Source organism: Eptatretus burgeri, chromosome 3 (genome assembly GCF_056783735.1).
Source record: "Eptatretus burgeri isolate ZD-2024b chromosome 3, Ebu_testis_v1, whole genome shotgun sequence".
NCBI lineage: Eukaryota > Metazoa > Chordata > Myxini > Myxiniformes > Myxinidae > Eptatretus > Eptatretus burgeri.
Window position 1 is genome coordinate 137,024,043 of NC_140963.1, and position 20,000 is coordinate 137,044,042.

Here is a 20,000-nt window from a genome sequence, read left to right on the forward strand (position 1 = left end):
CGATTGGCACGATCGTGGTGAGACCGAAAGGTCCACCCGTGACTGGTTCCCGGCGTTAGTCCGAGAGGGTCACGACTGGATTGTCCGTCCGGTGGGCGACGTGCCGCGATTCGAGTTACGTGGCCGTTCGCACGCCGGTGGGCGCGAATCCGCAACAATATATATATATATATATATATATATATATATATATATATATATATATATATATATATATATATATATGTATGTATATATATATATATATATATATATATATATATATATATATATATGTATGTATATATATATATATATATATATATATATATATATATATATATATATATATATATATATATATACACACATGTACATACATACATATATATATATATATTTATAAAAAAATATATATATATATATATATATATATATATATATATATATGTAGGGTAAGAATACTGATTCTGGCTCACTTTTCCCCATGTAAATGAATGGGGGATTTTCAGCGATTCCCTTTTTTTTCCCTAAAAATAAACCCCCTTTTTATCCCAAGGTATATTTATTTGTCTCCCCTTTTAACTTGGAGGTTGAACCTCATTGAATTGAACACCTGGGGGTTGAACAGCTCACTCATTGAACCTATAAAGATTTGTTCATTCTCAAATTCCTTCAATAGTTTAATTTTCTTTGCACAATAATCCCCATCTAAAATATTGACAAACAAAACATTTGAATCTTTATATTTTTTAAGATAACCCTTTTGTGCCATTACGAAATGATAAACTTCTCTTAATGCTCTTGTTTGACCACCTCCTGAGCCACAGGTTATTTTTTTGTTAAGCCCCGCCCACTTTTGCTAAGCTCCACCCACTTTTTGTGAGGTATTTTTTCTAAGCCACGCCCACTTTTCTAAGCCACGCCCACTTTGCTAAACTCCGTCCACTTTTCATGAGGTATTTTTTTCTAAGCCACGCCCACTTTTCTAAGCCCCGCCCACTTTGCTAAGCTCCGCCCACTTTTCATGAGGTATTTTTCCTAAGCCACGCCCACTTTTCTAAGCCCCGCCCACTTTTGCTAAGCTCCGCCCACTTTTCATGAGGTATTTTTCCTAAGCCACGCCCACTTTTCTAAGCCCCGCCCACTTTTGCTAAGCTCCGCCCACTTTTCATGAGGTATTTTTTCTAAGCCACGCCCACTTTTCTAAGCCCCGCCCACTTTTGCTAAGCTCCGCCCACTTTTCATGAGGTATTTTTTCTAAGCCACGTCCACTTTTCTAAGCCCCGCCCACTTTTGCTAAGCTCCGCCCACTTTTCATAAGGTATTTTTCTAAGCCACGCCCACTTTTTCTAAGCCCCGCCTACTTTTGCTAAGCCCCGCCCACTCTTACATCATTTCCAGTTCATCTCTGACTCACAAAGAAATCACTAGAAAATTACAGGATGTTATGGTTTTGAAAAATTTCCTAATGAAGGCTTGCCTCGGCTTGCCCAGGGAATTTCCAAAGGAAACCACACCCACCAGTCTTTCTCTAAAAAAGCTTCAAGCCCAGGCTCCATTTTAAACATTTGTTTTTGCTGGCAATGGTGTGCTGTGTGCTTGCCTGGAACTCTCTGTCTTGTATGGAACTAAACCTTCAAGTTGATGAACTGGATTCAAACCTCTTATCTGTTGAGGTAAGATTTTTCTTTTCCTATTTTCAAACTTTGATTGAAGCATACTCATTTAATAATTAAATAACTTAATTAATACATTATTATTTTCTCTCACAGGAAATTGTATCTGAAATACAAAATGAAAATACTGCTTTTGCTACAACTTGGAGCGAAATTGTTGACTTGGTTGAAGACCTTGTGAGCGACCAAGACCTACAGAACGAGCAAGACCTTGAGTGGGATGACTTTGGTGTTCCTTGGAACTCTCTGTCTTGTATGGAACTAAACCTTCAAGTTGATGAACTGGATTCAAACCTCTTATCTGTTGAGGTAAGATTTTTATTTTCCTATTTTCAAACTTTGATTGAAGCATACTCATTTAATAATTAAATAACTTAATTAATACATTATTATTTTCTCTCACAGGAAATTGTGTCTGAAATACGAAATGAAAATACTGCTTTTGCTACAACTTGGGGCGAAATTGTTGACTTGGTTGAAGACCTTGTGAGCGACCAAGACCTACAGAACGAGCAAGACCTTGAGTGGGATGACTTTGGTGTTCCTTGGAACTCTCTGTCTTGTATGGAACTAAACCTTCAAGTTGATGAACTGGATTCAAACCTCTTATCTGTTGAGGTAAGATTTTTCTTTTCCTATTTTCAAACTTTGATTGAAGCATACTCATTTAATAATTAAATAACTTAATTAATACATTATTATTTTCTCTCACAGGAAATTGTATCTGAAATACAAAATGAAAATACTGCTTTTGCTACAACTTGGAGCGAAATTGTTGACTTGGTTGAAGACCTTGTGAGCGACCAAGACCTACAGAACGAGCAAGACCTTGAGTGGGATGACTTTGGTGTTCCTTGGAACTCTCTGTCTTGTATGGAACTAAACCTTCAAGTTGATGAACTGGATTCAAACCTCTTATCTGTTGAGGTAAGATTTTTATTTTCCTATTTTCAAACTTTGATTGAAGCATACTCATTTAATAATTAAATAACTTAATTAATACATTATTATTTTCTCTCACAGGAAATTGTGTCTGAAATACGAAATGAAAATACTGCTTTTGCTACAACTTGGGGCGAAATTGTTGACTTGGTTGAAGACCTTGTGAGCGACCAAGACCTACAGAACGAGCAAGACCTTGAGTGGGATGACTTTGGTGTTCCTTGGAACTCTCTGTCTTGTATGGAACTAAACCTTCAAGTTGATGAACTGGATTCAAACCTCTTATCTGTTGAGGTAAGATTTTTATTTTCCTATTTTCAAACTTTGATTGAAGCATACTCATTTAATAATTAAATAACTTAATTAATACATTATTATTTTCTCTCACAGGAAATTGTGTCTGAAATACGAAATGAAAATACTGCTTTTGCTACAACTTGGGGCGAAATTGTTGGCTTGGTTGAAGACCTTATGAGCGACCAAGACCCACAGAACGAGTTCGTCCTTGATGACCCAACCAAAGAGTTATACCTTGGAGACCAGCAAAATCCTGAAAAAGAGTTTTACAGCAATAGTACTCATTGTGAGTTATCAAGACAATACCCACTGAACAAGTTATACGTTGATGAGCCAGAATACAAGTTTTACCTTGGAGACTCACAAATTTTGAAAAAATCAGTAAATGAGTTCTGCCTTGATGGTTTAAATAACTACCTTGGAGACTCAGGAAAAGGGTTCTGCCAAGATGGTTCTAAATATGGGAACTACCTTGGAGACTCACAAATTTTGAAAAAATCAGTAAATGAGTTCTGCCTTGATGGTTTAAATAAATACCTTGGAGACTTGGAAAGTTGGGGTTATTTTGAAGACTTGAAATGCTACCACTCTTTGGGATTTAAACCTATCAAGAAAGTTCTTACTCCCTCTTTCTATGTCATCAAACCTGAAAGCCTTAAAAGACAGAATTGGAAGAAGAGAAAAAAAAAAAAACGTAAAATATATATATATATATATATATATATATATATATATATATATATATATATATATATATATATATATATATATATATATATATATATATATATATGTGTGGAAATCTCATGTTGAAAAAGACATTGTGTTGGGTGAGGATTGAGTTGGGGTTGAGATTTTGAATGTGAGGGTTGGGGTTGAGATTTTGAATGTGAGGGTTGGGACACACACACACACACATACACATCAACAAACAAAAGTTAAGCCTTGACTATTCAGTTGAGGATTCTGTGTTTGGGGTTCACAGATGTAAGAACGTCCACCCCTTGACACACATTATATACTGTTATACACCTCGGACTTGGCCCTCGAGTGTCCACAACGGTGTATAGTAGGAGGGAGTGAAGCGCCAACCTATTGCTCCCATTGCACACACACACACACACACACACACACACACACACACACACACACACACACACACACACACACACAAACAAAAGTTAAGCCTTGACTATTCAGTTGAGGATTCTGTGTTTGGGGTTCACAGATGTAAGAACGTCCACCCCTTGACACACATTATATACTGTTATACACCTCGGACTTGGCCCTCGAGTGTCCACAAAGGTGTATTATCTGCTTAGTTTTGTCTTTTGTAATTCCTGTGAATAAAATGAACCTAAAATCTCTTCCCCTTCCAAATCATATATTTTATAAGTCCAAGGAACTGTATCTATTACATCAACAATTTTAAAAAGTTCTTTCGTCCATCGTTCAGTAAAACCCTTTTCAAAATGAGATTTCCACCTATATATTCTTACGATATCACCAACTTTGAACTTAGGTTTTCTGACATTAATCTCTTTTTCATATTTTAATTTTGTAAATGTTTCTGATGGTTTCATATTTGTTGACGTGTGAATCGTGTCATTATACTTATCCACAATATCCTGAATAAAAGATGACCATTGTTGTGAACCGAGTTGTGTGAATTTTTTATATAGTCTCTCTTTTAAGGTACGATTAAAACGTTCAACAACAACTGCCTTCCCTTCATTAAAGGTACTGTATAATGTAATACTGTTATTTTTTAGAAAATTCATAAATGTCTTGTTATAAAACTCTCTACCCTCATCAGTCCACAATTTTTAGGTTTTCTCTTACTTTTATTAAATATCTGTTGAAAAGCTAACATAAGAGTATTACCTGTTTTGTTTTTTAAAGGGACAACCCACGCATATCTACTCCTCAAATCAATAACGGTTAAAGCATACTTGTACCCCTTATCATTATTGAGTTCAATCAAATCAGCAGACCAGATATAATCAACTTCCTTGGAATAAACTTTCCTTCTCTGAAACTTTGTGAATATTGGTTTATGTAATTCATCAGCTAATTGCTCTTCAGTCTTAATGGCATCATTAGAGCCTATAAGTTTTTTGAATTTCCAAGTCCAAGTTTCAATTTAGCACTAATCATCTTCTTCACGATGAACCTATCAACTTTTTCTCTCAAGGTTGGATTTTGTATCAGAGACAAATTATACAACATTTCTCTATCGGCTTCATGCTTTTCTTCCAACGTTGTGGTATTCCCATAATCAATATCGTGTCTCATGCACACTTCATCAACTCTATTGATTGGTTTACTCCAGGATTTAGGATTGTCTGCCTCATCTAATCTTTTATCCAAGTTTGTGCCTGGACCACAGAAAGAATACCCTGGAAGATGTAATTCCCCTGGTATTCCAGTAGTTGTAAATTTACTTCCTGATAAAAACTTTTGTATATCTCCTCCGAGTTTGTGTTTGGAGATAAATTGATTTTTTTTTTGAACCACACACCGAACATATACCTTTTTGTATAACCCTGTTATTTTTACTTTTAATATATGAAATATTTTTAGTATTAGTTTTCTTTTTACTTTTGAGACAATAACTCATTTATTTATGAGAAAAATTCCTGCAAAGTGCAAAAACCTTTTTAGTTTCCAACATGCACATTTGAATCTTAATTTTTAAAACATAAAGAATCCTTAGAAATGCCTTCACTCTCTCCTCCATTTATTTAAGAAAAAACTTGAATTAAAATGAATAGCTTGACGATGTCAATAGTCTTGAAGAAAATATTGCAAATAGACTTGTCAATTCTTTGTTTTCCTCCTCGGTGGGTTGAGTTATTTTCTGTAATACCACCAATCTTTTTTGAATCTCACTGGTTTCCATATTTTGATATTTATTCATTCTCTCTCTTTCCTCCCTCTCTCTCTTCTCCTTTTCCTCCTTCTCTTTCTTCTCCCTCTCTCTCTTCTCTCTTTCCTCCCTCTCTCTATTCTCTCTTTCCTCCTTCTCTCTCTTCTCCTTTTCCTCCTTCTCTTTCTTCTCTCTTTCCTCCCTCTCTCTATTCTCTCTTTCCTCCTTCTCTCTCTTCTCCTTTTCCTCCCTCTCTCTATTCTCTCTTTCCTCCTTCTCTCTCTTCTCCTTTTCCTCCTTCTCTTTCTTCTCTCTTTCCTCCTTCTCTCTCTTCTCCTTTTCCTCCTTCTCTTTCTTCTCCCTCTCCTCCTTCTCCTTTTCCTCCTCTTCCCTCTCTTCTTCAACTCCTTCCTCATCCCTTACTATCCTTGAATCGTTTACACCCCATAGAATATTATACATATATTCATCAGGATTTCTTGTTATTCCTGTATCCAAAATAATTTTTTTTACAACAGGAAACCAATAAAATTTCTTTTGAATTTCTAAAAGAGCCTTACCTTTTCTTAACCTTATAATTTTTTCATTATTTAACATTCTAATTAAATCTAAAGTTGTCGGTTTATCAACATCAGCATAATGCCAATCTTTTATTGAAAATACCTCATTCTTATGTTGTAGAACATATTTATTAAAATACCGAATACCCTTTTCTTGAAGGTATGCTTGGACACAGAAATGATAATTTTCTTGAAGCCTTCTTGCTGTCATTTATGTATTAGAAATATATGTTAGAATAATATTATGGCACGAAACACCTCCCCATCTTCCCATAGTTAAATCATTTTGTATTTCCTTACTTATTATATATAATCCTGTTTTTTGTTTTCATGAGATAAACAAGGGCAAAACCATTATTATATTTACCCTTATTAAATTCTTTTATTTGTTGTTTACTAATCGTGGCTCCACAAAACTCATTCTCGATACCAAGTGCATAATATTCTTCCTTACGAGACTGATTTAATTGTTCCAGGTCTTCGAGGTTAATTTTAAATGACCAATTATACCCTAAATCATTCATATCATACCCCCATTGTTCTATTCTCATACAAACGATACGCCCTTCTTTATAAAAATTTATTTTAATTCGAACTGTGAATTCTGTATGACCTGGAGATAATATCAACACTTCTGTATCTTTGGAATACACAGCCGTTTTATTTAAGTATATATATATTGTGATAAATCGTTTAATCTCACCAAGTCATTCGCGTCAGTCGGGCTTGGATAATTTTTTAATTTATAAGCATTTTTCATGTTAATATTTTTGTTTATATTATATTTATGTCGTTCAGCCTGTGCCTTTGTATAATAATTTGATAAATCAATATCCAGTTCTTGAGATACACCAAAGATAGAACCATCTTTACCAACATAAGTCATTTATATTAGATTAAAAATAATATCATAAAATTTTTTATTTTTGTTGAGTTGAAATAACACATATAGACATAATTGACCACAACACTTGGAATTTAATTCTTGGACTTGAAATGTTTGATAAACACCATTCTGTAAGAATTTTATGACTTCAACAGGTGGTGGAAGACCAAAACTATCAAAATAATATTTGTCTTGACTATTAAAAATACAAACCCAATGAGAACCGTTCCCATCATTATCTTCTAAGTTCATAATAATATTCTTTGTATGTTTCGGCACATTTGTTAATTCATCTCTCATACAAATAACCACATTATGAATTTTTAATTTCTTACAATATTTAGCAAGTTGTAAATTTGATGTTGTATTCTTTCCAAATTCTTTCAACCACTCATCAATGCTCATTTATTTATTAGAAAGATATAATCCATTACCTCTTTTCGTTAATTTTACACCTGCTTGTGCTATAGAAGAAAGCATATCTCCAACTAACAATCTCGCTTTATCAGGCAGACCTTCAAGTTTTTCAGCAAAATCTACAATTACACCACTTCCACTAATTTGTTTCTCCAACTCTTTGTTATGTCTTTCCAATTCTTTTTGAGCCTGGAGTTGAGCCTTCCTTTCGTTGGCAGTTTTTACCGCTGTTGAAATACCACCCGTCAATGCTCCAACTGCACTTAAACCAGCAAATAAAGGAATTAGAAATGGGAGAAATCCTCCACTCGTCTCTCTTATTGAATATTTTTTCAACATTGGTTTTGTCATTTTAATTTTAAGTGAGCCAGTGTCATTCAAGATTTTAACCTGTTCTCTTGTGAGCAAAACATCAATTCTTACTGCTCCTTTTCTCTGAATTGTATTAACGTTAATCGTACAAGGCTTTTGATTTTGAACACAAGATGATAGTTTATGAAGATTGATTTGATTAACATATACCCCAGTTGGTACTTTGCCACTCATTTATTTAACAAAAAATTATGTGAGACTAATCATCACACCATTATCTGTATTAATCTGCAATTCTGTTTCTTCCAAAAGCAAACAATATGTATCAACTTCTTCACTCTCTCCTCTTTCAATGTATAGGGAAGTATCCACTCGATTAGACTTTATAGTTTCCTTTTGAGCGCTCAGGTCAAACGCATAGATTGTATACAAACTTTTAAATGCTGTCATATCCAAAATAGGTTCTTTATTTCCATTACTTTCACACACCTTTTGGTAAGACTTGTATGCTTCAGCAAAATCATTTTTTTCCCAATTAATTTCCAATCTATCTCGTGGATAAAATGTTCCATCTAGAGAAACGCGAAGTTGTTTCACCTTAGCATTATCACTCAATGCATTATTCTTATCAGTCGCAGTATCACCATCTGGCTTTTTAAAAATCATCCACAGATATCGTGGCTTTCCTTCCAGAACACCCAAATTCCACGTGTAAGTAGTTTGATTGAGTTTAACGTGTTGACATCTTCTTTTGAGGTATGATACACTGAGTGGTTTCTTTGAGTTAAGTCTTCGATTCAACATCTCTTCTGTTTTAAGATTAGGAGTATATTCACTGATATACCAACTCATCTCCTCAATTACATATTTATTCTGTTCACCAAAAGCACTACCAACACCAAAAAGCAATCTATTTTCATTATCATTCCTTTGTAGTTGAAATCTAATTTTAAGACCATACAGAACTTTATCATAATCACAAAATCCAAATATACCTTTAAGAGGAACTGCCACAGTAAAACTATTTTCTGCTTTTGTATCATCATTATACATTCCTTTCCTTTGAATATATCCAGGGTCTGTGTTTGTTCCCGTTGACATATCAGGAATAAAACCTTCGACAGACCCCTTTCCCATTCTATCACTGAATGTATAGAGTGTAAATTTCATCATTTCAGATACAGCAGAGACATAATCAACCGCTTCAACTTCTTGTGTTCCAATATACAATCGCACACTATCAAACATTTTCCAGAAGAAATCATTTACAAGTGTAGCGTTTGTGTTATTCCCAGCCTTAGTGAATTTAAATTTACACAACAAGAAACTTTCGGAGAGATTCAAATAGGTTTGTTGATTATTTATTTCAAAACTTTTTGTACCATTTGTATTCCAGTCTGTTCCAGTTATTGCATTTACCTTGAAGTAATCTTCTTTTTTAGTGGAGTTTGAGATAATAATAGTATCATCCAAATCATAGATACTATCAATTGCTTCCATACTTGTATTTATTTAGGAAAAAAGATGTTAAAACTTTTGAAACCCTGATCCAAGTATTTGAATTATTTTCTGTCGTTCTTGCGGGCACAACTGAGTTTTACCTTTCTTAATTTCTTTTATTGCTTGTAATTTATGAGATTCCTTCTGAGCATCTTTTATACTCTTTACAGCACCTGCTACATTTCCCACAGCAGAAGCAGTTGAACCAATTAGGTCTTTATGTTTAAGAATAGTTGAACCAATACCCATGAGAGTATCAATTATCCCATCTCCTCTAAATTGATGTCCGACACCCCTTTGTCTCTTAGGTTTATAGTATCCTCTACCAAGATACATACCTTCACCCTTGTAGTACGGGGAAAGGAACATCCCATCCCCTGTAATTATTTTATATTTTCCCAACTCGTGTTTCCTCACAATAACCATCGTATTTATTTATTGGAAAACTTCACGTAGGTGAATTCTGATGGATATAACTTCTCCATTAAAAGAAATCACACGATTATCTTGGTCGGTCATCCTAAAATTTACTCTGTGTATGGTTTTTCCTGACACAGGTAGATAAACCAAATTTTTAGGTTCCATATTGAATTTATAACCAATTGGGGTTGAGTATGCACTGAATGAAAATATTGTATTTGTTTTTTTTCCATCATTATAAGCACCATCAATCAAATCACAGTGAATTAACACCGAATTTATTCCTGAGGATATTTGAATGACATTATCACTGTAAAACGTCCCATTAGTTTCAATCTTTTTGAGGAGAAACCCAATAACTCTCTAAATGAATTATCAATTGTGAAATCAACCTTGTAGTTATTTTTAACTTTAATCGTTGATTTTGAAGTATGTTTTTGAATGTTTATAACAATATTTTTTGGTTCATCACCCTGTTCTTTCATAAGATGAGCAATTTCGGAAGATATTTGAGAAATCTCGTATGCTCCGGGTGAGACTGTTATCGTTTTGTATCCACTTCCCGGATTATAACTAAACTTGTCATTTTTCTCGGTTATATTAAATAAGGTATTATAAGTTTCCATGGACAATAAAGATGCCTCATATTCTTTTGTTGTGTCAAGTTGTAGTGGGTATGGGAATGAAGATGTGTGGTCGCTTGTTGTGAAATTAAAACTCAGGATTGTGCTTCTCATCTTATTTAATATGAGATAAAATGTCTTTATATTGAGATTTATTAATTATTTTCATGTTCATCAACTGGTCTAAAATGGCTGATGCTTCATTAAAACAATTGTTATTTCCAGCCTTCTTACTGCCTAACAACAATAACAGTCTATTAACTAATTGCGATGGGTCATTTGGAAGAAAACTAGTACCTGAACCAAGGATACTTAAAGCCTGAATAATGTGTTTCTCCTTCTCATTCTTCCTACTTTTACCAGAAAGAATAACCTTATAATTTAGAGTGTTCAGCAAATCAATATATCCTCTATCATCATTATTTTCCATATCCAATGGTTTATCAATATACTTTGATTCATCCCTCACAGTTGAACCTTGTCTTCCATCTTTTGTGAGAAGAAACATTAATCTCGGAGTTAGTTTAACAGGGGGTTGAGCAGAACTTAAGAACCTTAATTCATCATTAAATATCAATACCTTTTCTTGAACAAGATGAAATATTGCTGGTTGTTCTGTTGGAATGAGTCCTGCTTTGGTTTTTGAATCCGCTGAATATTCATTGTTTTGAACAGCATTCACAATATAATCAGGGGTTGATTAATCTCTTCCAGTTGTTGAAATAAACCTTCATCATATTCTAATTCTCCAATATGCTCTAATTCTTCCTCCGTCATTTGACTGAAATCTTTTAACATTTGGAGCTTTCTGGGAGTATATTCTACTGTGGGAACTGTGGAAACATCTTTCATTTTTTCTTGGGAAGTTTTTAAAAGTGGTTTAAAAAATTTCTCTTGTTTTCTTTCAAATACTTCTTCGCCCGTTAGTTTCTGTCTGCGTTTCTTCTTTGTGTCTTCCTGCTGTTTTACAACTTTTGAAACCAACTCTTGATGTTCCTTAAATCTTCTTGCTCTTTCTTTTGTATCCATTTATTTATTGTAAAATATCATTTAATGAATTGTAAAGATTAACAGGGAAATTTTCCTTTTCTTCATCATTCAAGTAGATGTGTTCAAATAAATCCTTTTCTTTAAATATTTCATCAAATTCTTTATTAACATTAATGCGAGTTGTAATTTCTTCTTCACTAATACTTGCATCTCTGCTTTTCATACGTTTGCGTTGAGTTTCTTCATCAACATCAAAACCGAATGATAAAATCTTCACTCCGCTCAGATATTTAATAATTTGTCTCGTTCCTTCTGGATTAGTTTCTAATATCCCAACACCACCAGATTTTAGTTTCCTTAACTCACTCTTACAATGTGAATATTTTGTTGTACCAAGAGAAACCTCCTCAAATATTTGTCCTTCATTCCTCAATCGCATATGTTCCTCCACTGAAATATAGTGATAATCTTCACCTTTTACTTCTCCAGGTCTTATTGCTCTAGTTGTTGTTGATACAATGCGTATCACGGGGTGTTTTTTAAGTAAATTTACAATATTCTCATTTGTACTACACAAGAACCTTGATTTATGAAAGTTTTTTCCAGAAGCAGATTTACCCACAAGATTTATAATAATAGTTGTCATTTATATATATAATTGTTTATAAAACAAAAAATATATCCCTTAATATCTCATCTTGTTTCACAACAATATATTTATATTTTTCAGTCGTGTGCTTCATGTAATCCTCAAATTTCTTTTTACTACATAATGTAGAACAATTATCTCTCCAAAAATTATTGATATCTATTGAATTTAACTTGAATAAAATAAAAGTATTAGCATTGTTTCTGATGGAACGACGAGGAAGTTGAAAGTACGATTGACTAAGATAAATACAATTACAAGAAGAATGTCTCCCTCTTGTGTAGTAGCTATCCATTACCGTTTGGTTTCTCTCATTAACACAATCATCAAAGATAACGAGGTTCTTTTTTGATTTATCCAAATCTTGGGGAGACGGTATATCATCCGTATTATCACTAAGAATACAAGTTATAGGATTTGATTTCTTTTTACATCTCTGTGTATCACAAAATAGTTGAATTATATCTTCAAAGTTATAATCATTTAGGTTTTTTTGACGTTTAAATAAACCGATTATATCTTCTTTTTGAAGACCAGCATTAAAACCTTGTGAGAGTAGTTGATACTCTGGTTGAAAACTCGACTTTGTGAAAATTATTAAATTATCATAATCTAAAAAGTTGGGAGTGAGGAGCATTTTTAAAAGTAAGCAGGTTTTTCCACATCCACTTGAACCAACTATGAGACATCTTAATGAATTTGGGAGATTTTTATGGTTGTTAAATTTTATCTTATTTTCCCAAATAGGTAAAAAATCATTCATTTATATATTTAAAAAACAGGTTATTTAATTTATTATTGGCTTTTTTAGAAACTCTATATTTTATCCTAAGTTCAGGTTTAATTTCAAGATAATCCATTATTTTATTTATACAATATCTTGTGTTGATATTTCCCTGAAAATTACATCCATGAATAATATACAACAACAATCCTTTGAACATTTCTCCTATACGTTCAGTTTCTTCCCTTGTAAGGAAAGGTGTGTTATCACCCTCATACTTTACATTCATTTCTCTAATCAATCTTGTAAAGTAATTCATTTTTGGTGTAAATCTAAAAGAATTATTTTCCTTTTTATATTTTTTATTATCATTAATTAGAAGATAATCACAGAATATACATTGTTTATAGGCTTTTGACTCTGTGTTTAATCCCCGTCTTTCACACGCAGGACAATTCTCAAATTTGTCATATGGAGAATCAGGAAAGTCTAGCATATTTATAAAGTAAAACTTTACTTAAACTGAAATTCATCTATACTTTCAGTTGTATATTACCATCGATATCGATATACTTTTTTCATTATCAGATTCAACGACAACATTTTTTATATTAAAGGTAATTTTAAAATTATCGTTAACTACTATTGAACGAAATGTCATTTCACCTGATATATTAACATCCTTTATTTCATCAGGATTTACATCTTTAGGGTTGTTGAAAAAAATACAAATTTCTCCTTGCATATTACAGATGGTCTTATCTTTTCTTTCTAAAGCTTCATCCATAAGGTTTTTGTTCTTTGATACTTTTTCTTGTTTCATTGCTTTTTCTAGTTTTGAATATATTACTAGAAGGAGAGGAGAAACTTTTGTTAGAGATACTTTAATTGATGTTCTACCAGGTATACTAAAAGCCCTTCCACTGAAGGAAATTGAAGAACTCATATTATTTACCATAATAGTTTTTATCCAATAGTTGTTATATTTATCTTTGTTCAATTTTACATCCTTGACATATTTCTCAGTATCTTTAACAGATGAAGAGATTGATTGAAACTTGTCTTTTGTGTCTTGAAACATTGTATTTATTAAGTGAAAAAGTTGGAGGATAAAATGTTTTTAAGCACAGATTCACCTATAAATTAAACAAAATTTTCATCATGAAAATTTTCGTTTAAGCAAAGTTTTATTCTATAAATATGGTGAATACAACGTACTGCGATGTTTGTAATCACGAATATAAACATTATAGAAAACACCTCCGAACCAACAAACACACATTTAATCTATTTCATCAAATATCTTCTCTTGAGTTGGAAAGAAAACATTGTGATATCTGTTCAAAGGATGTTTTGAAGAGTAGTTATAATAAACATCTTCAATCACAAAAACACAAGAAAAATGAGTTTAAAGTAAAGGGAGACTATTATATTGAAAACACTGATGGGGCATTTAAAGGACATATAAAAATAAGGATTTTTCAATTTGGAGAACCCGGTCCATCATCAATAGCTGAATCAATTGAAATAGTGAAACCCAATGTTGAAAAATTTATGAAAAAGACATTAAAAGAAATGAAAACTTTAAAGTTTTATATGGGAGTGAAAATGAATATGAAAAGACAAGATGAAGAACATACTCCTTATATGAGAACAGGTCTTCATTTTATAACATCATTTCAAGATTTTTTGAATAGTGGGGTTTATGAAGAACTATCAAGACAAGAGGAGGATGTTGATAATACAGTGGTAGGAAGTGGATTCAATATTAAAAAAATCATCTTTTTAGATATACACATTCTAAAATCAAACCCTCTTAAAGCTTCTTCTTATATTGAATTACCAAAAGAAATAAAACTAAAGAAGGCAGTTGTTAATATTAAGAACAATGATAATAAATGTTTTCTCTGGTCTGTTCTTGCTCACTTTCATCCACCAAAATGTAATTCAGAAAGAGTAAAACAATATATGAAATATGAGAATACCTTGGACATTAAAGATTTTAAATTCCCAATGCCACTAACAGATATTCCTAAATTTGAGAAAAAGAATAATCTTTCTATTAATGTATATGGATTAACGGATACAAACAAAGTTCAAATATTAAAAATTTCAAACAACTATAAAAATGAAGAAACACACATTGACCTTTTATATTTTAGTGTTGGAAAGAATTCACATTACACATACATCAATAATTTATCAAGATTAATCTCTTCTCAGGTATTCAGAACAGCAAACAAAATATATCCTTGTAAGCGATGTCTTAATTCATTTCATACAAAAGAACGATTAGAACAACATTCAAAATATTGTAGTCATCATAAATCAGCTGTAATTACAATGCCTAAACCTGGTGAAAAGATTTCTTTTGAAGATTATAATAAATCTATCATGCACCCATTTGTGATATACGCTGATTTTGAATGTATCCTTAAAAAGATAAATACTGCTTCTCCTAATCCAAAAGAACCATATACAAATAAATATCAAAAACATATTCCTTGTGGTTTCTGTTATTATATCAAATCATCTGTTGGAGAAAAGTATAACAAACTTGAACATTATCGTGGAAAAAATGCTTCACAAGAGTTTGTAAAACGATTAGAAAAGGATTGTATAAGACTCACTAAATTAATGAAAGAAACAAATGAACCGATGAAATTAACCAAAGAAGAAAAATTAGAATTTAGAATGAACAATATCTGTCATATTTGTGAGGGGGAAATTAAGGAGTCTAAAGTTAGAGACCATTGTCATCTTACTGGTAAATATAGAGGTCCCGCTCATTCCTGTTGTAATCTTAATTATAAATTACCTTCTTTTATTCCAGTCTTTCTTCACAACAGCGCCAACTATGATACACATCTATTTATAAATGAACTTTCAAAAACACCAGGGAATATTTCTGCCATAACAAACACAAGTCAAAAGTATATTTCATTTTCAAAAATGATATTCACAAAACCTTTAACTCATATTAGGTTTCTAGATTCTTACAAGTTTATGGGAACACCACAAGCCTACCTCGCATCAAATCTAAGCTCCACGGACTCTTTTCCAAATCTTAATTCATTCTTTCCAAAAGAGGAAATTCTCACTAAAGAGGAAATTCAGATTAAAGAGAGAATTCAAAGTAAAGAGGAAACTCTAATTAATGAAGAAATTCTAACTGAAGATGAAATTCTAATTATGAAGAAAATTCGAACTAAAGAGGAAATTCAGATTAAAGATGAAATTCTGATTAAAGAAGGAATTCTTACGAGAGAGGAAATTCAAACAAGGAATGAAATTCAAAGTAAAGAGAAAATTCTTACAAGTAAGGGAATTTATCCTTATGATTATATGGATTCATTTATGAGATTTAAAGAAACACAACTTCCTTCAAAAGAAAGTTTCTATAATAACCTTTATGAAGAAGAGATAAGTGATAAGGAATATAAACACGCACAAGAAATATGGAAAATATTTAAGATAAAGAACCTTGGAGAATATCATGATTTATATCTAAAAACAGATGTTTTATTGTTAGCTGATGTGTTTGAGGCTTTTAGAACACTCTGTCATAATAAAAATTGTTATGGATTAGACCCTGCCCACTATTTCACAGCTCCTGGTTTAGCTTGGAGTGCAATGTTGAAAATGACAAAACAAGATATAGATTTAATCAGTGATGTTGATATGCTTTTGATGATTGAGTAGTCCAAGAGAGGTGGAATATCACAAGTATGTTCAAAAAGATATGCGAAAGCAAATAATAAATATCTCCCAAATTATGATGGTGAAAAAGATAGTAATTATTTGATGTATTTTGATGCTAATAATTTGTATGGATGGGCAATGTCTCAATCTCTACCTTATGGTAAATTAGAGTGGGTGGAAGAAAAGGATTATGAAAAGGCTTTGATGAATATTGTTATTTCTTCTCAAGAGGAATTGAATGACGAAGAAGAAGGTTATTATTTTGAAGTTGATTTGAGGTACCCGAGTGTTCTTCATAATAAGCATAAAGACCTTCCTTTTGCATGTGAGAAAGAAACCCCAAAGAAAGAATGGTTCAGTGATTATCATAAAAGTTTTAATATTAAAGGCAAATCAACAGAAAAGTTATTAACAACATTCTATGATAAAGAGGGATATGTTTTACATCAGAGAAGCTTAAAACAGTTTTTGAGAGAAGGATTGAGAGTAGCTAAAATTCATAGAGTTTTAAAATTTAAACAAAGTCCTTGGGTGAAAAAGTATAATCAATTCAATACAGATATGAGAGCAAATACAAAAGTAAAATTTGAAGGGGACTTTTATAAATTAATGAATAATGCTGTATTTGGAAAGACTATGGAAAATGTTAGAAACAGGCAAAACATTAGATTCGCAACATCTTGGAAAGAAGCTTCGAGATTGATAAATAAACCAAGTTTTGAGAGAGAAGAGGTTTTTTCAGAGAACTTTTCTGCAATTCATATGAAAAAGGAAAGTATTGTAATGGATAAACCAATTTATATTGGAACAGCAGTTCTTGATTTATCAAAGATATTGATGTATGATTATTTGTATAATGACTTAAAGAAAGAGTATGGCGAAAATGTTTCATTGTTGTATTTGGACACTGATAGTTTTATCCTAGATATAAAAACTGATGATGTTTATGAAGATATGAAGAAAAATATTGGAGTATATGATACAAGTAATTTCAGCAAGAAGAGTGAGTTATTTTCCAAAAAGAATGAAAAGGTTATTGGTAAGTTTAAGGATGAGTTGGGTGGAAAAGTAATGAGTGAGTTTATTGGATTGAGAGCAAAGGCATATGCTTATAAGTATGGTGAACAGATTGATAAGAGGTTAAAGGGAATAAAGAAATATGTAATAAAGAAATCAATAACTTTTAGAAATTATTATAATTGTTTGATGAATAAGAAAGAAGAATATAGGAAAATGAATACAATAAGAAGTTATAAACATAACATATATAGTGAAGAAGTAAATAAAAAGGCATTAGGAGCCTTTGATGATAAGAGATTTATTTTAGATAATGGAATAGATTGTGTTCCATATGGATATTGTATGATAGAGTGTATAAAATAGATTATGTTTTAACGATGGGAAGATGGGTTAGGGTTTTTTAAGGGCTACCGCTTTTTTTCACAATATATAAATGGTTAAACCAAGTATTAATCAAACTAAAGAGTGGAGAAAATCTCAGTCTTGGTATATAAATGGAAAACATAATGAATGTGAAAAATATCAAATAAGTCTTATTGAAAAAATAACTAAAACAAAGGTAAATAAAACAAATAAGCGAATCAATTTAAAAACTAGTAAGTTAGAGGATGTAAAGAAAAAAATGAATATCCTTGAATGGACTGAAAACTTTGATGGTTATCAATTGAACAATGAAAAAACAATTTACTATAATCTCAAAATGATATGTGGCTCAGGAGGTGGCCAGATGAGAGCATTAAGAGAAGTTTATCATTTCGTAATGGCACAAAAGGGGTATCTTCAAAAATATAAAGATTCAAATGTTTTGTTTGTCAATATTTTAGATGGGGATTATTGTGCAAAGAAAATTAAACTATTGAAGGAATTTGAGAATGAACAAATCTTTATAGGTTCAATGAGTGAGCTGTTCAACCCCCAGGTGTTCAATTCAATGAGGTTCAACCTCCAAGTTAAAAGGGGAGACAAATAAATATACCTTGGGATAAAAAGGGGGTTTATTTTTAGGGAAAAAAAAAGGGAATCGCTGAAAATCCCCCATTCATTTACATGGGGAAAAGTGAGCCAGAATCAGTATTCTTACCCTACATATATATATATATATATATATATATATATATATATATATATATATATATATATATATATATATATATATATATATATATATATATAACCGGGCGCAGTGGCATGCGCCTGTAATCCGGCTACTCGGAGGCTTGGGTTGGAGGATCGCTTGAAGACGGGAGCTCTGCACTGGGCCGCGCTTGGAGAGGGTGTAGGGCAGCCCTGAATCATGGCGAAACCCAATCCTTATCCCTGTGTCGTAAGAGGTGACCAGGGTTGCGTCAGGAAGGGCATCCGGCGTAAAACCTATGCCAGATCAGTATACGGATCATAACGGATGATCCGCTGTGGCGACCCCTAACGGGAGCAGCCGAAAGACGAACAACATACATACATATATATATATATATATATATATATATATATATATATATATATATATATATATATATATATGCAGCAATCTCTGTGTCTGTCTGTCTGTCTGTCTGTCTGTCTGCGACCGCCGGTCCGATCGGATTAAAACTTGCCAGGAAAATTGCCAGGGACCAGCGGATGTGCCTTTTCGAGGTTTGATATCGATCGGACGAGCGGTTCCCAAGTTACGGCCATTTATCTGTCGACCAATGACAAGACACGGTGCCATGACATCACGAATGACGTCACAATTAATGTTTATTTATTTATTTTGTGTTTTGCACGATCGACGGTCCGATCTGATTGAAACTTGCCAGGAATATTGCCGGGGCCCCGCGGATGTGCTTTTCAAGGTTTGAGATTAATCGGATGAGCCGTTCCCAAGTTACGGCCATTTATCTGTCAACCATTGACAAGACACGGTGCTATAACGTCACAAATGACGTCACAAGTGATGGTTATTTATTTATTCTTTATTATTTATTTTGCATGATTGAAACTTGCCAGGAATATTGCTGGGGACCCGCGGATGTGCCTTTTCGAGGTTTGAGAGAGAGAGAGAGAGAGGCTGCACATACTGGCACTCACCTACGGGCACGCACCTACGGGCCCGTACTAGTATATATAATTCCAGCAATCTGTGTGTCTGTCTGTCTGTCTGCGACCGCCGTTTCTCGACGACCGCCGGTCAGATCTCATTGAAACTTGCCAGGAATATTGCCGGGGACCCGCGGATGTGCCTTTTCGAGGTTTGATATCGATCGGACGAGCGGTTTCCAAGTTACGGCCATTTTACTGCTTTTTCAGTGTTGAAACGGTGTATATAAGGCAGCTGAAGGTGTCGTTCCACCTTCTCCCCTTATCATGCCAATTTTTTCCCAAATTATTAATAACCGGACGATCACCAGTCCGATCGGATTGAAACTTGCCAGGAATATTGCCGGGGGGC

General features: G+C 32.9%; 1 protein-coding gene and 1 long non-coding RNA gene across 4 annotated transcripts in view; one reads left to right on the forward strand and one right to left on the reverse strand.

The window, feature by feature from the left end:
• The window catches only part of RNF213 (ring finger protein 213), a 645,256-nt gene that overhangs the window by 216,127 nt on the left and 409,129 nt on the right, over positions 1-20,000 (reverse strand). The gene's annotated exons all lie outside the window — the stretch shown is intronic.
• On the forward strand, positions 1,686-3,605 carry LOC147031083 (uncharacterized). The gene is made up of 4 exons (XR_015056659.1): positions 1,686-1,967; positions 2,064-2,585; positions 2,682-2,894; positions 2,991-3,605. It is a non-coding gene; the product is annotated as an uncharacterized LOC147031083 (long non-coding RNA).